At 43.7% G+C, this 16,320-nt stretch overlaps 1 long non-coding RNA gene across 1 annotated transcript; it reads right to left on the bottom strand.

Moving 5' to 3' along the window:
• Nucleotides 1–10,740: 10,740 nt before the first annotated feature.
• On the bottom strand, nucleotides 10,741–15,967 carry LOC148911580 (uncharacterized). Its single transcript, XR_016119617.1, has 2 exons — nucleotides 15,844–15,967; nucleotides 10,741–12,378 (listed from the first exon to the last, which is right to left on the bottom strand). It is a non-coding gene; the product is annotated as an uncharacterized LOC148911580 (long non-coding RNA).
• Nucleotides 15,968–16,320: the final 353 nt, after the last annotated feature.

A 16,320-nucleotide genomic window follows, 5' to 3' on the forward strand; every position in this document is an offset into this window, starting at 1 on the left:
CCGGCAAGTACGAGATAGAGCGGCGCTTTGACGGCCCCAACAAATTGGTATTTAAGATTGAGAATGAGTTTGACTTACATAAAAAGGTGGTAAATTACATTCGCAGGTTCTACCCCCAAATGCTCGTGACCCCTGGTCTAGGCCAACTGCAGGATTCGGACGGCAAGCGCATAAAGTGCTGGCAAAAGGGCTACCAACGCGGTCAGCCTGATCTGCTCATCCTTAATGCCCATAAGCATTACCGTGGATTCTGCATCGAGCTGAAGACTCCGAAAGGCAACGGGGTATTGTCTGAGGATCAACGCCGCCTCTTAGACGGCTACGAGGAAAATGGATTTAAGGTGCTGATAAGCAATGATTACGACGAGATCTGCAGAGCCATCGCGGAGTATGCGCGAGGAATTCGCCTGCCTTGTAGGTGGTGCTGTAAGCGCTTTAGGAACACAGACACTTTAAAGACGCACTTAAAGATATTTCATAGAATATATGGCGTTTAACGCGGTAAGGCAGATACACTGGCGAGACTTAAAGGAGGGCGTTACCTACGAAATAAAAAACTACGTAGCCTTTGAAGACAGGCTACGGTTGTTATAGGCGCACGAGGGTGTCACGTACAGCCTGTGGGCGCCAGATCGCGTTCGTTACGTCATCGAAGGACAGGAGTTTACGCATGTGAGGTCGTATGGTAAGAAGGATGGCCGCTGGGCCTTTGACTTCGCAAAGTGCATCCTTCCTTCGGTCCTATGCGGGTAAGTGCGTCTAAGGTAGAGTCGTCGACAATGAGGGTCGGCGACTCTTTTTTAACGCAGTCAGCAGGGAGTTCGCATGTAATACAGTCCATATATTGAAAGGGTTATTAGGAATCCTCCTAGGAATGCTGCTGCGTAGGCTATCATATATCTCGGAAACTATTTTAAGGATGGCCTTATTCTTATTAAGGTCTTATTAAATGCCCTGGAAACTATTTTAAGGATGGCCTTATTCTTATTTATTATTTATTGAAATGATTGAGACGATTGCAGTGTTCACAGCGCTTCTCCCGCGACTTTCTACAGACCTTATTTTTGACGTGATATTCGAGCATTTGCTTAGAACTAAACTCCTTATTACATCGCACGCACTCCATATATAATAAGAATTTAATAAGCCTCATATGGGATACTTCATAAAGTCAGCCACGCTTTCTTTGGCCCAGCTCGCCATGGTTACTAACGCCCCGAAGCGTTCCGCGCGCTTAAGGATGTGCATTTGATCCGTTAATTCTTTGATGCGCTCATTTAAGACGTCTATCTCCTTCTTTTGGGCCTCTACCATCTTATGCAACTCTGTCTTCTCCTCTAAGGTGCTCACTAATGTCTTGATAGCCTCCACGGGTATGTCAACGTCCTCCATATATATCAGGGAACAAGTTCCCTTCGAAAGAAGGGATATAAATGAACCCGAATCACATGCCTTGTAACGCTCTGATAGTAGGACCCACCGGCTGCGGAAAGACCCAATTCGTAGTAGAGCAGCTATTAGGACCCTTTAGATACCGTTTCGACTATATCGTGATACTTTGCCCCACCTACGTGCATAACCGCACCTGGACGGGCATAGGAGTGAAAGATGACGACTTCTTTGTAGATATCTTAGACCCTAACGAGTTATCTGGGCATTTGAAGTTTTGGCACAAACAATTCCCTAAGGATACGCAAACCTTGCTCATATTGGATGACATCGCCTGCGGGGACGACGTAAAAAGGCGCACCTCCGAATTAGTGAAGCTCGCCTTTAGCGGCAGACATGACAACATTAGCGTTTGGTTGCTCTCGCAGCAGCTTACCAGTGTCTCTAAGCCCTTTAGGGAAAACATAGGATCTCTCGTAGTATTTTATACTCCGAGCAAGTCTGACCTGGAAACCATCTTAAGCGACTACGGCGGTGAGATATCCAAGGAACAGTTGCATGAATACATGCGGCATCTAAAGACGCACCAACGTTCCAAGATGATCTTCTCTTTGAGGTTTCCGATCTGCGATCTTTAACTCTTAATGTATATGGAGATTGAGCAGTTGATAGATGAAGTCCCCACACAGCTAGACGAAAGTAACCTTAAGGAACAACTTAACATCCTGGTGTCATCTGGGAAGTGTAAGGAAATGATAGGCAAGGAACTTACCCATGAGCAAGTTAACAAGCTGTCAGAAGAGGAAGTTAAGAAGTTCCATAAGAGGTACGAGGCCGCCCTTGCAAGTAAGACCACCGACGCCGTAGCAGACTCCGCTATCCGACTTGCCACCAAGCTTCTCGGACTTGCGCTGCCCATAGACGACGTGGAGCAACTGCGGAAGGACATAAGCGAGGACTATGTCATCGCCCAAGAACTTAAGATAACCTGCGGGTTGTTGTCTTTGAAGTGCGGTAAGTTAATGGCAGTCGCCTCTGCGGCACTTCACGTAGCTCAGCACGTCGACTTGAAGGAACTTACGACATCTTGGAAAAACTTTAAGAAGGACAGAGAAGTTGAAAGGGTATTCGAGGCGGCACTTGCCGAGGTACCTGATCAAGTACCTAGTTAAGTCATCCTTAAGTACTTGGTCAAGTCATCCTTAAGTACTTGGTCAAGTCATCCTTAAGTACTTGGTCAAGTCATTCCCAAGTCATCCTTAAGTACTTGGTCAGGTCATTCCCAGGTCATCCTTAAGTTACTTGTCAAGTCCTTCAAGTCCTTAGATATAAATGAGCGAATCGAAGGTAGAGCAGCCCCAAGAGGAGCAAAAGATTACCAAGGCTAAATCTCCAGGCAGAGTCGCTGCCGGTAAGAAGCTCGCGGAGATGAACAGGAAGAACGAAACCAAAAAGGAAGAAAAGGTGGAGGAAAAAGAAGAGGAATCCTTTATTAATCCTGGGTACGTCATTGGCGCGTTAGGAGTTGCTATAGCAGCAGGCAGCCTCTACTTACAATGGCGGGCTACGAAGCCAAAAGTAGAACCCGTACATGTGACGCAGGAGCCTAGAAGCAAAATACCCGTAATGGAGTAACCTTCTCGCTCTGTAATATAATGTCAACCGCGTTATTGAAAACTGTTGAAGAGGCAGCTATTATTACTTCCATCGTTGCGGGTATTGGTTGGGTAGGTAAGAAAGTGCTCAAAGAAGACTTTACTGAAGACCCAAGCAAGAGCTTCGCTAATTTTGCTAAGATGACCGCTGCCGTGGGTGGGGCTATCATGTTAAAGGACTATCTGCAGAAGGAAAAGTACATCCCTAATGTATAGATGGCTGCGATAGGAGGTGCATTAATTGCTGCTTTAGCATTCACTGGCGCCAGTTACGCAGGTAAGTACATAGAAAAGGCGGCAACTGGCGGAAGTAGTCTCGAAGCCGAAAGGAAGAGACACGACTTAGCGCTGGAAAAATATCAAAGGGACGTGGCGGCTTGGAATGAAAAAAGACAAGCTTACAGGGATTGGTTGGACAAGAATTACCAAGATAAGATGCAGGCAGACAAGAACTTTGAAAATACAGACTACGCCTTCAAACTCTATGCACAGGCGCACCCCGACTTTAGAATGAGAAAGCCCCAGTTTAAGAATTACTACCAGCCTTCTAAGAAACAAAAAGACAATGAGTTGGTCTTCCTAGGAGTTGCAGGGCTGGCCGGAGGCGCGGCTTTGGCGTATCTAATATAATGATCGTCTTTTTGGAAAGCGATAAAAATAACTTTACCACTTACTTGAATCCCCCCATCAAAGCCCATAAGGTTCGGCTGGTTAGTTGCTCGTTGTATAATTCTTGGTATAATTTAATTGGGGGCCTGGTCACCGTACTTAAGGCGCCTGGCAAATATCAAGGTGAAATGCTACCCGATGGACATTACACGCCAATCACCCATGCTAAGGAGCTCGCCAAGCGCGGTTTTACTCTCACCACGGGATTACCACACGAAATGACCCTCAAACATAATATGCCAAACTATTCAGTAACTTTTGGAAAGTTTGACCCATTGGGATCTTTATTATATGCCTCGGGCAAGACAATTACCGACACGGCCATACCCGTGAAATGGAAAGTCGCATCCTCTTACGAAGCCTATTGCGACTTGGTCAATAGTTACAACAATGGAGAAAAGTCTTCTCTTATGTCCAAGTTTCTACCCAAAGGTAATCCATTTGACCTGGTAGAATACACTCCCATTTCTTTGTGCTATGATTTGTCTAATTTGGTAGAAAGCATAAACATCACCATTAAAGTGGACGGAGAGACGGTGGATTTTAACGGACGTAAGATCAATCTTGTTTTGGAATTCATATAATGGGCCGCGTAGAGGACAAACTCAAAAGGATTTACTACGGCCCTGAAGGCTATTGGAGAGGAGCATCAGCTATCAAAAAACTCGCGACCGCGGCCAGGGTATCAGAAGAAACAGCTAAGAACTGGTTAAAAAAACAAACCCTCTGGCAGGTCTATCTTCCCGTGCACAAGTACATTCCCAGGCCCAGCTTTACCGTAAATGCTCCCAATGAAGTTCATCAGGCAGATTTGCTTTTCTTACCGCACGACAAGGTGAGAAGAAAGACCTATAGATACGCTTTGACCGTAGTCGATATCGCAGGCAGATATAAGGACGCCGAACCCATAACCAGCAAGGATTCTGGGGAAGTCGCAGAAGCCCTAGGTAGGATTTATAAGCGCGTCTTGAAATGGCCTAAGCTGCTGCAAGTGGATGCGGGGACAGAGTTCATGGGCGTGGTTACTTAGACCCTGAAAGACCACAGCACTAAGATTCGAAGATTCGAAGCAGAGTACCACAGGGGTCAGAGCATCGTCGAAAGATTCAATAACACCTTGGCCGAGCGTCTCTTTGGGTACCAATATTGGAAAGAGCTTGAAGGTCCCTCCAAACGCAACAGGGAATGGACTCAGAGGCTCCCCCAGGTCGTCGCGGCTTTAAATAACGAGGCGGCCAGGGCTACGGGAATAAAACCCAAGGATGCTATGAAAAAGAAACACGAGGAACACAAGTCCTACGTCAGAAGTTCAAAGGCGGTCGGACTGAAGGAAAAAAAGCTCCCCCGCGACATAGTGGTTAGATACCTCTATCAGCCGGGGGAACTTGAAGGTGGCAGTAAGAGAGCCACGGATCCTAACTGGTCCCTGGAAACGTATGAGATTTCGACGTCCGTCACCAAGGAAGGGCAACCTGTGTTGTATTACCTAGATGGCCCAAGTCGCGGATTCGTCAAGGAAGAGCTGCTCATAGTCCCCAAAGACTCAGAGTAGTGCTGCTCCACGCGCACGATTACACTCTAGGCATGTCAACCTTACGTTACCTCTACAATGCCCGCGTTTGTTATTTATACGATCCACGGAGAACTGCTGATCGTCATTCAGGTCAAACCTCCATAGTAGCGGTATGTTACACTTTGCGCAGCGGGCGCCTTTCTCGTAGATGTCGTCCACGCATAAGTCGAACTTTAACCCCTTTCCTTCGTCGAGGCGCTTGTAGCGAAGGAGCTTCCTGGCGATATTCCCTTTGGCTACGTCCTCTGACGTCTTATCGTAGCGCAGTTGCGGACCCCAGGCTCTTTTTAACTGTTTGGCATACTCCACACGACTTACGGCGGTGTAGATAAGGTTGCTCCAACACAGCCGCTGGTCTATGATCCATAAGGTTTCTTTTATGGTAAGCCCTTGCGCGCTGTGGACCGTCATGCAGTAACCTAAGCGCCAGTCTGGATGGGAGGTTATTTTTTCCACCTTCTCTATGGGCACCCAGGCTTTGTCGTGCGTTACTGCGTTCTGCAGTTGGATGTCCGTGCCTGGTACTAAGACATCTCTTCCTTGCATGCGAGTGTCACGCAGCTTATAACAAACGGGCACCAAATGACTAGGGAACCGCTCCTGGTGTATTCTCAGTAGTTTTTTTTGTATCCGCGACTGTGCTGCGCGCTTACTGCTTAACACCAAATCCTCAGGATGCCAAGAATACAGGAAGTCTTCGTAAGACTTTGCTCGTACCCTCTTACGTAACACCTTAGATTGTTCGGCGTCGCTAAGGCCCCTTAATTCCGCTTTCAGGTTTCTTACTTGATCCTTGCTGCGGTAATCTGTGTTAATTTCTTCATGATAGTCTACCATTTCTTTTAACCATTCATGGGGCATTTCTCCGGCTATAGGAGGTGGTTGACATGGATCCCCGGCAAATACAACTTGGCATTTCCCGCGGAGGAAGTCTACAAACTCCTGCAGGATTTCTAAGGGCACGGTACAGATTTCATCCCAAAGTATCACGGGAGGTATGTCGTGGATGGCTTCCGGCACCCACTTTTGGCCATTCCAGCGAAAGAAGCTGTGGTAAGTTTGCGCGTCGTGGCCCATTTCGCAGAGTTCTCTTTCCAAACGATGTGTTGGCGTTAGCACCTTTATCTTAGGAAAGAGTTCTAACACACGCGTCGTCTTACCGCTACCTCCCGTACCGTAAAGGTAAGAGAATCGTTGGTAGGAAATAGGGTCCGCAACTGAGGGCAGTGGCTCTTCCGTCGGCGTAATGGAACCGCGGGTGTGTTCTCCGTGATATTCGACACGTGCCCTCCAGGCTCTTATCTCCTCATCTTTAACGCGCCACTGGCCACTTTCTGCGAGTTCATCGGCAGTGTAGAATTCCTTCATCTTTTCCAATACGTGCGGTTTCACATATAGGGAATCCGTGGCTACGCGTGGAATGTCTTCTTTGTCAAACCGCAAGAGCATTGCGAGAAGGTTAATGTGCGCGTAGGCTAACATGCTGGCACGCAGATGATAATATTGCGGTCGATGGTCCTGGTAATAACACAGCGCATTCCATTTGTGCAGCTGATCTTCTACGAGGTAATCCCATTTCTCTACAGACACCATCGTTCCTTGATCGTGGGCACGTTTTATGAGGAAGCTTAACTCTCCTTCGTCTGTTATTAAGCGCCGTTGCATGTGCTTCTCTCCCTCCTTAGCGCCCTGGGTAGATTTGCCTATGACAATTCGGGCGGTTGGGTTGTGCTCTGAGAGCCACTTCGTGTAGGCGCTATGGCAAAGTATGGCTTCATGCGCTGCGTATTTCAGGAGCTTACGCTCTTCAAAGAACTTTAACAATGGCACTGGTATCCATTCTTTCTCTCGTAGATGCTTCCCGTACCATGCGTAAATTATGGGATGTAAGTCTTTAGCCAACTTCCAAGACGTTAATCTGACGAACCCCGTTGCTGGCGCGTCGTAGCTGCCGTCTAAAGATACGCGAAAGAACTGTGAATCCGGATGTCCATAACGGTCGTAGTATTCCTTACAATCGCCGAGGCCTTTGAATGACGCAGGATAGCAGTGCTTCATGTCCAAGGACACGTATTCTTCCTCGTCGTACTCCATGTTCCAAAGACCTCCATGACCGTGTTCTACGCAGACCTTGGCTATATCTTTGAACTCTTTTGGAGTTGGTTTCCAGCCATTTCTCTTCTTCGCCGCTAAGAAGTCTAAGCTGCGGGAGCTAAGGACCTCGTCTGAGAAGTCTTCCCCAAGGGTTTCGCAGGCGCTCTGGATGCGCAGATGCTCAACTTCAGGACGATATAGAGTACCATCTTGCGTCATGAACTGACTTCCTTCTGAATCCATCAACCAAATGGAGTTCTCGTCTATTAAATCTGCTAATGGAGAAGTTTCATAGACCTTAGTCTCTTTCTTGCTGGGGAATCTCAACTCCCTCCAAGCGTGTCCATTATGTTGGTAGATGACTACAGGAGCACCGCGGCCTCCATACGTATGAGTCCCAGGGTAAATGTACCCGTCCGTTATGTCTTTCACATGTATTCGCCTCTCTAAGGCGGTCTCTAACTTTTTGATGTTATCTATGGTTCCTCCGGCTTTATAGGTAGACTTTTCCCATTTTCTTATGGCTTCTTTTCTCTTTGGGGTTAACTTACCACCACGAGAGGAATCCTCAAAGAACTCCCTCACCAACTTCCCAACGCAGTTACCGGGATGTCTCATCGGCCTGAGTCTCCTAACATCTGGCTCTTCAATCTTATACGCGCCGTAGATAACCACGGTAACAGGATAAGCAACTTCATAGAATAACGCGTCTATACCCACCATCGCACCAGGTCTCGTATCCTTGTTTAATACAAACAAGTTTCGCTTACCTGACGCCCGGATAGGATTACGACCCCCTTCTATTATCCATTCACCGTCGTAATACTTTATGAACGTTAATTCAAGACGGTAGTCACCTTCCGGCATTAAGTCGATTATCCTTTCGGCTCTTTCCTCATTCATAGTTTCATCCGTATCTCCCTCTGCAAATGTCGTGAAGAGGAAGTCAGCATCCAAACGATCCAACACCTGAGTTCGTAACCTACGTACAGTCTTATTTCGAATGTTTGTGATGTTGTCCATCTATATCTAGGAAATATTTTAACCTTCGTTTGCGACCCTACAAGATATTCGATAGGATCTAAATATCTTCGCAAACACAGCAGCAGTAAGGCGCTCCTCGCCGCTGTCGCCGGATCGCGCAAGGGGGTCCCAGGCCCCAGTAATACCCGCATAATTCCAGGTGCGATGCCGACGCTCCGCGAGTCCGCTTTACTGCTGCTCGAAATGACGTTGCCAAAGGAATTGGAAAAGTTCCTGTTGCGTTCACATACATTTGCTTATAAGAGCATTTTGCTGAATTAGCAAGGACTCCCCCAAGAAAATCCCTAATTTGTCAGCCGTTACATTAGCTGCAGCTCCCAAATTAAAAAAAGCAACGACTTTGGAGCTCTGGTTACTAGACTATGTAGTTTGGTGGGTGCTAACGTGAATGATGGAAGAGTTTAAAGGCACAATGTAATGTGGAGTATAGAACATCCACAGCCATTGTTTGGTACACACAGCCGGCGCTGGGGGGAGGGGCCGGGGGAGGTGAAAACTACTAGATAACGTATTTCAGCTGGACATTTGCTGTTGAACATCATAATTTACTGTTAACCCAACAAGTGGACTAAAGAAGACTGACGGTGGTTGGGTCAAAAGAAAGGTCCAACTCCCAAAATGTAAAATTCAGACTGGCTTGGGAAAAAGGGAAGAGACCAAAATCAACAACTTGGGAACAATCGAAAGCGAAACCCGTGGGAAGCCCAGGGGATGACAGAAGAAAGGGGACTGAGAAACCCTTTCAGAGCTGTCAACCCTTATTAGGAAGAGGTAGAATAATTGAATGATAATAAGAATGCCAGAAAATAAAGCAAGGAACAAGATTGCAAACAGAAACACATTGAATAGCAAAAGGAAGGAGATCAATAAACATCCAATAAATTAGCTCGCAAAAATGCATCACATATGTACCCAAATAGCGAGTCCAAACTGTTAACTCGCAAAAAATGCATCACATATATACTCAAATAGCGAGACAAAACTGTTAACACGCAAAACTGTATAACATATAGAAAAGACTCAAATAGCGTAACAATACAGAGGAACTCGGAAACATAGGGCAGAAAATTGAATTATAATGAACGCACAAGTTAAACGTATATAAAGGTGTGAAATAGATCACACTTGCTATGCAAATGAGTAGATGAACCGCACCCTTTGAAATAACACGAGATATTTTAGAAACCTAAAGGCCGGTTTAGACGGTACGGTTTTCGCCTACAACTATCGTATACAACACGCTCGCGCCATCCTACAACTCGAGTCGTAGCGTGTAAATCAAGCCTACAACTCGCCTACGACAGACGTGAGCGTGTTGTATACGATAGTTGTAGGTAGTTGATGTTGTCTAAACCGGCCTTAACACAATGACGTGAATAAAAGCACAATGAAAATCAACGAAGCAGTAGAAAATGGGCTAAAATAAGATACGTTTAATTATTTTTATTTTAAAATAAAACCAAAATAGTTGTCATGAAAGGGGGTCAAAAGAAAAATCGCCCAAAACTTAGCAAACGCCAAAGATGAACGCGTATAAAGAGGTTGTTGAACTAACGTAAAAGCAAAATGAACATGACGACAACAAAATACCTCGAGAGCTGGAGGATGAAAAACTATATTTTGTTGGCCTGCTAGTTGAGGCTGTTGACCTTGAACGGGTGGCCTTGTTGGCCTGCTTGAACGGGCAAACCTTGTTGGCCTGCTTGAACGGACTAACCTTGTTGGTCTGCTTCAAAGGATAAACCATGGTTGGCCTGCTTGAATGGGTAAATCTTGTTGGCCTGCTTGAACGGGTAAACCTTGTTGTTCTGCTTGAGGCTGTTGTTTGATTTGGCGTTGGGACATTTTGGTGTTTGAAATAACGTGAGATTTCAGGAGCTGATAACGGTCGGTAGTTATCTCGAAGAGTGATGTCAAGGTGGAGTGAACAGGGGAGTATTCTGCGCGACCATGCGCGTCGACGCTGACCATGAATTTATTATTGCTGGCTCGCCTCAGGGAAAGCCTTCTCTCTCGAAAGCGTGGCGGCAAAATTCGAATTCGAACATGTATCGCGCTATCGTTTCGTTTGTCTTTCTAACACTTTTATGGTGTTACTCAGAATGTGGAAATACGAAAATAAAATGTGTAATATGCGGAAAAGTCATTTCTGTTAATCGAATGAAACGGAGCAGGCCGGCTGCTTCGTATTTGGACAAAATTCCGCTCTCGTCGCGTCCAAATTGCAACAACGCACGTATCTGTGGTGTGTGTTTGGCAGCCCTATCCAGGTCAGCCAAACCCGACGAAACCATTACCAAAGTAAGTAAATTAGTGTTTGTTTATCAAGTTTTATTCATATTAGGTACAATAGCAGTAATGACTACATTTATTAAATCGCAGCTTATAGGAAAATGTTGTTCTGGCAAGTCTGGAAGACCCTCCAATAGTTACAAATGTCGTGCTAAGCTAAAGAAAACAACCCTCTCGCAAGAAGCAGGGACACAAACAATGGATAATGTATTGTCTCTTGCGCCATGGACGGTGGAAGATACCTGCTTTGGTGAGATTCTCCGTGGGCCATGCGGCCGGACGTTATTCCCCCCTGGGCTGTTTGAAGAGTTAGAGGATCAGATGATGCAGCTCTCAAAACGTCAGTTTGGCAACACAGACGTACATCAGATAACGCCGTGTGCCAGGTGTGAAGGCGGTGGGAAACCAAGAGCTCTAGACTGATATGTAACACACATACTACATAGTCCTCTCTTAAAACAAGTGCTTGATAATACTATATTGGCAATACCGCATGACTAGAAATAAGCATGTAGTGACAAAAGCAATCTTAATTCTATAAAAAAAATCAATTTATCATATTAATTTCGGTTTCAGGGTGTGATCTGTCAAAGGAATTAGAAGACTTAAAGTTGTTTATGTATAAAGAATTTACAAAATTGGGAAGGCCACCAGTGTACGACCCAGAGGAATTTGAGTTGTTGTGCCACAGAGCCAGGGCAAAATCTATTTTCAAAACAATCACAGATGCCATGACAACTGAAAGACAGTCAAAAGAAAGGGAAATCGCCAATCGGAAGAGAGCAGTGTCTATTATCTACAGGCTTTGTTATTGTCTCAGTCAAGTTTGCAACTGGCTGCAGACAGACCACGCCCTTTTTTTTAAAGCAATCAAATATCAATAAGGAAGGGATGGAGACAGCAAATGTTCTGGGGGACACAGTGAGCATCTCTAAGGTTGATAAATTGGTGACACAATTGAGCGAGGGGTCTGCACAGTCAATTGATCAAGTTGTCAATGAAGCAATTAAACATGAGTGGCAGCTTGTGCTGGTTGTTGATGACTATACAGCCATACATACAATACGACGACCACTAACAACTACACTCACCCATCCCAAAACTATGTGTACTATTATAATTAAAGTTTTCAAAAATGTCCCAGCTATACCAGCCTGTCCAGCATCATCCTATCTGAACCTACAAGCCATGAACATATCATCCTGTATAAATACTGTATCTGGCCTTCAATCTATGTATCGACTCACACAAACTTATGCCTCCGTAATGCCTGCTTGGATAACCAACACATTTTTCAATCCTGAGTTTGAAAGACACCGTATAACAACACACAATTACTGTGACCATGAGTCTGTTCAGACCATGCGGCAGATGGATGATGTACACCTAGTGGATTTTGTAGAACTGCAACTTAAGAGTAAAGATGACTTTGGAGCTGCATATGATATCATTTTAAGCACAAAGCTATCTGACTACATGAAACGATATCTTCTTCTGCAACCTGGTGATTGGCCAGCACAGTTTTATTCCCGTCAACTCGTTTATGAAACTTACAAAAATATCAAAGTCATTTTCCATCATCTGAACCATCTCCTGGACCACTGCTCAAACCCACGTCACATTTGGATCACTCATACACCACTCCTTGTAACACCTCTGGACCTGCAAAAGAACAAGATACATCTGATCAGCCTACGATTTTATCAATTATACCATGTATTGGCCCTCTACATATTTCCTTAAATGCACAAGAAACAGTGTTTACTGAGTTCCGTCCATTCTATGAAATTGTCTATAAAGATCTCTTCCCAAAAAAGCAAATTAGCCAAGACACCCAAACCTTGGAGGATCAGTATTTTGCATGAAATTGTTTATGGTGGCTGGCTACTTATACGGGACACTGTCAAAGACAAATTTTCCACCTGCAAAGATTTACAATACAGAACACTCCTAAACCTACTTGATAACTACCTGCCTTTGATCCTTACTATCTACAGTGTTACTTTCAAACTAAACAACTTCCTGGAATACTTTAATGCTGTAATTCGTATTTGGACAATGTTTGTTTGCCTAGAGAGACACCACTACAACAAGGCTCCATTGGTTTGGCTGGCTACATGTACATATTGGGGCATCCATCATCCTAATCTCTTTCATCAATTCCGCTCACATCTTATCATATCTGACGAGTATCCTGTGGAGAACGCCCATAGTATCATTCGCTCAAAAACAAATGCCCATGACACAACTGAACAGCTACGCAAAAAGGCAAAATCCACATTTCAAGCTAAACACACACAAAAACACTTCAAGGAACATTTCACTCCACCTAAACATCATAACTTCACAACCAACCACCTCAGAATTCTTAAAGCAAAATGTGCTGGCATACTATCAAAATTATTTGTGGATATATCAAGAAACATTGGGGAGGGAAGAATTATTTTTGAGGGAAAAAAGAAGAGTGCTGTATTGTCCAAAGTATTTGGAAAAGATCAAGTCAAATGTAGGACACTGCCATTGGGCTATTGTGGTTTACACCAACCAGTACCAGATCGACGTTGTGACCTGCCAAGTTGTACAGCAAGAAACAGAGAAAGTTGGGTATTATTTGAGGGCTGTTCTCATTCTTACCATGAGGACTGTCTAAGTGATACCTACTACTGTGTCCTCTGTCAGGAATTTCTGGCAGACAAAGCAAGATCACTAGCTGAAACTGCTAAAGATGCCATATTGAACCACAATGAACCCAAAGAAACTGAAACTACAAAGTCTAGTGACAATTCAAAAAATAGTGAATCTGATTCAAATGATAACCTTGACTCAACAGCTCCTGGAGACATTGATTCTATTGAAAATGATATTAAGCTAGCCAATGCATCAATATCTGCACTACCCTCTATTCCATGTCCACCAGACACACCTCCTGCAACAATAAGTACTTCTGACCCAATACCACAGCAGCAGCAAGCCTCTAACAACAGACGTATTCCAAAGTGTTCCCAATGTGGACACCCACGAAAAGGACACACTCGCCCTAAACAAGGACCTGTCAAATGTCCACGATGCAATGGAGGAGTATGTTCAAGACAGCCATCACAGTCATCTCTACCATCGCAGTCAATCCAGCCATCACAGTTATCACAGTCAACCCAGCCATCACAGTCAGCCCAACTATCACAGTCAGCCCAACTATCACCGCCAACTCAACTATCACCGCCAACTCAACTATCACAGTCAGCCCAACCATCATATTTGTTCCAGCCACAACAGCAACTAATCCTACATCCATATGTACACTATGGTCATGTAATTGAATGGATTCTGCCACAACAACTATGTCAGTCCCTGATCTTTGGAATTCCAATGGGCAGTAATGCTTGTACTATCATCGCTGTCATTGGGGCTATGAAGTTTCTGTCTGGCACAGTTCCTGTCCCTTCTCCTCACAATATTTTATCAACTGTGGCTGCATTTGCCAACTCAATGAGAGAAGGAAACATTCTTTACAACAATTTGAATCTACCAGTAAACCAGCCAAACTTAAATGTCCAGGAGGCCCTAGCAACAAGATATGATAAGTTTGGACTGACAATGATAAAAGATAGTGCAGTTTTCTCTCCAGCCTGTCTTAAAGACAAACTGGTACTCATGACAATCTCATCTGGCAATAAATCTGCTATTATTATTGCACCACCAGATAAGTCAATGCTGTTATGTTTTAGCAGAAGGGAACAGAAAGTTTCATTGTTTGAAAGCCATTCTCATGGTAACCAAGGAGGATTGTTGGCCGTAGCAAGCTATGAACAAATAGACAGCTTTGTTCTCTTCCTTGAATATATGTGTTTGCGTGACTGGGGAAGCAGCATATCAGGGGCCAATATTAGTGTAGTACAGTAAAAACCTGTATAAGAACCTACTTTTTTACGGTTAGCCTCAACATTTACAATTTCTTATATACATACATTTACTGCAAGGTTCTAATAAAATGGTCCTTAAAATGGCTAATCTTAGCCTAGCATGTTCTTAATTTTTAGGTTCTTATATGCCGGCTTTTACTGTAGCTGTGAATAGCTAATTTTGTCTGCTCATATGATGTTTAAAATAGTTAAATTAACTTAACTAAGTTAATATTATATTAATTATCACTTCTAATACATCACATGTAACAATGTGACAAAAAAAACTGCTAAATACAACAAGTTTTATAATGTCTTGTCCGATTTTGCCAGCTAATTCAATATGACAGGATGATAATAGCATTAGTGAGGTTCAGCATGATAGAAATACTTGTGTGATACTCTTCCTAGATTTTTCACAATAACATATTAATAAATATTCATTAGCTATGAAATTCTAGGCTTAATTTAGCAGGCAATATTCCCGAAAATATGCCACCGATTACTTTGAAATAAAAACAAATACTTAAAAATGAGTTCGATACGCGTATTGAATTTTCAACAACGCTTGTCGAGTGTTAAATTCAATAAGAATTTTACCAGATACTATGCCTAGCAAAAGTGAGGTCATACTTTCAAGAAAGCATCGGAATATTTTCTCCGATTTTGAGGCTAATAAAACCCACAAAAAACAAAGAAGGAAAGGACGATAAAACTAGTTCTAATTTCCGAACTGTGATACTCTTTCGACGATTACGGGAAATTGGGGTCCCTGTGCATTCAAAATGGCGCCACAACAACACGAGTTGAAGTATTTCAATATAGTTTATAAATTTGTGGCTTTTGGTACATGGAAAGTTTACACTGTTCTTCCCACTGAGATTCAAAGTAATCTCTAATTTTCTAAGACATGGAGCTACACAGTTTTTATCTAATTTCGTGAGTAAGCTTACAGTTAAACATGAGATCGCAAAGCCTCAGGTTACAGTCTGTCGTTTCGCATTTTACAGATCTGTAAAATGCGAAATGACGGTTTCGCATTTTAAAGATCTGTAAAATGCGAAATCTTCGTTTCGCATTTTATTGTTTCGTTTCGTTTCGTTTCGTGGTTTATGGTAAGCCGTTTCACACATAATATCGTAAAATTTTCGAGCTAGATTTCTCTGAGAGAGAACCACCGATTTACATTCTTATATGTTAATAACAAAACTAGAGAACTAAAACTTACCATAAGACAGGGTTTTGGAGCAGTAGTCTTCGTTATATATCAGATATCCACCTCGAAAAACCCAAGCAAGCCACAACGTGCTGGTGTCAGTCCCGTAAGTGGATATAGAGATTACTCCACGGAAAGTGCCACGAACGATTTTTATTCACGAGTTGCGCAGCACCAAAAAACGAACGAGTGAGCGCAGCGAACGAGTGAGTTTTTTGGTGCGTAGCAACGAGTGAATAAAAATCGTTCAGGCACTTTCCGTGGTGTAATTTTTTTATTTCATACATACTAAGATTTTCTGGGTTTTTATGTACGTGCATCTACGGCCGCGCCGCAGGCAGGAAGCCATTCGAGTGCAATAACAGACACTGACATTATGCAAAAAATACGACAATTTCTGTTTCACAATTTAATTAGAAAAACGAATGAAGCAAACAAATGAAATAAAGTAAATATTTATACATAAATAAATAGATAAATATAGATTAA

This window comes from Actinia tenebrosa, unplaced genomic scaffold, assembly GCF_029948245.1.
Source record: "Actinia tenebrosa isolate PJP-AT-01 unplaced genomic scaffold, QUT_ActTen_1.0 PGA_scaffold13__45_contigs__length_12533684, whole genome shotgun sequence".
NCBI lineage: Eukaryota > Metazoa > Cnidaria > Anthozoa > Actiniaria > Actiniidae > Actinia > Actinia tenebrosa.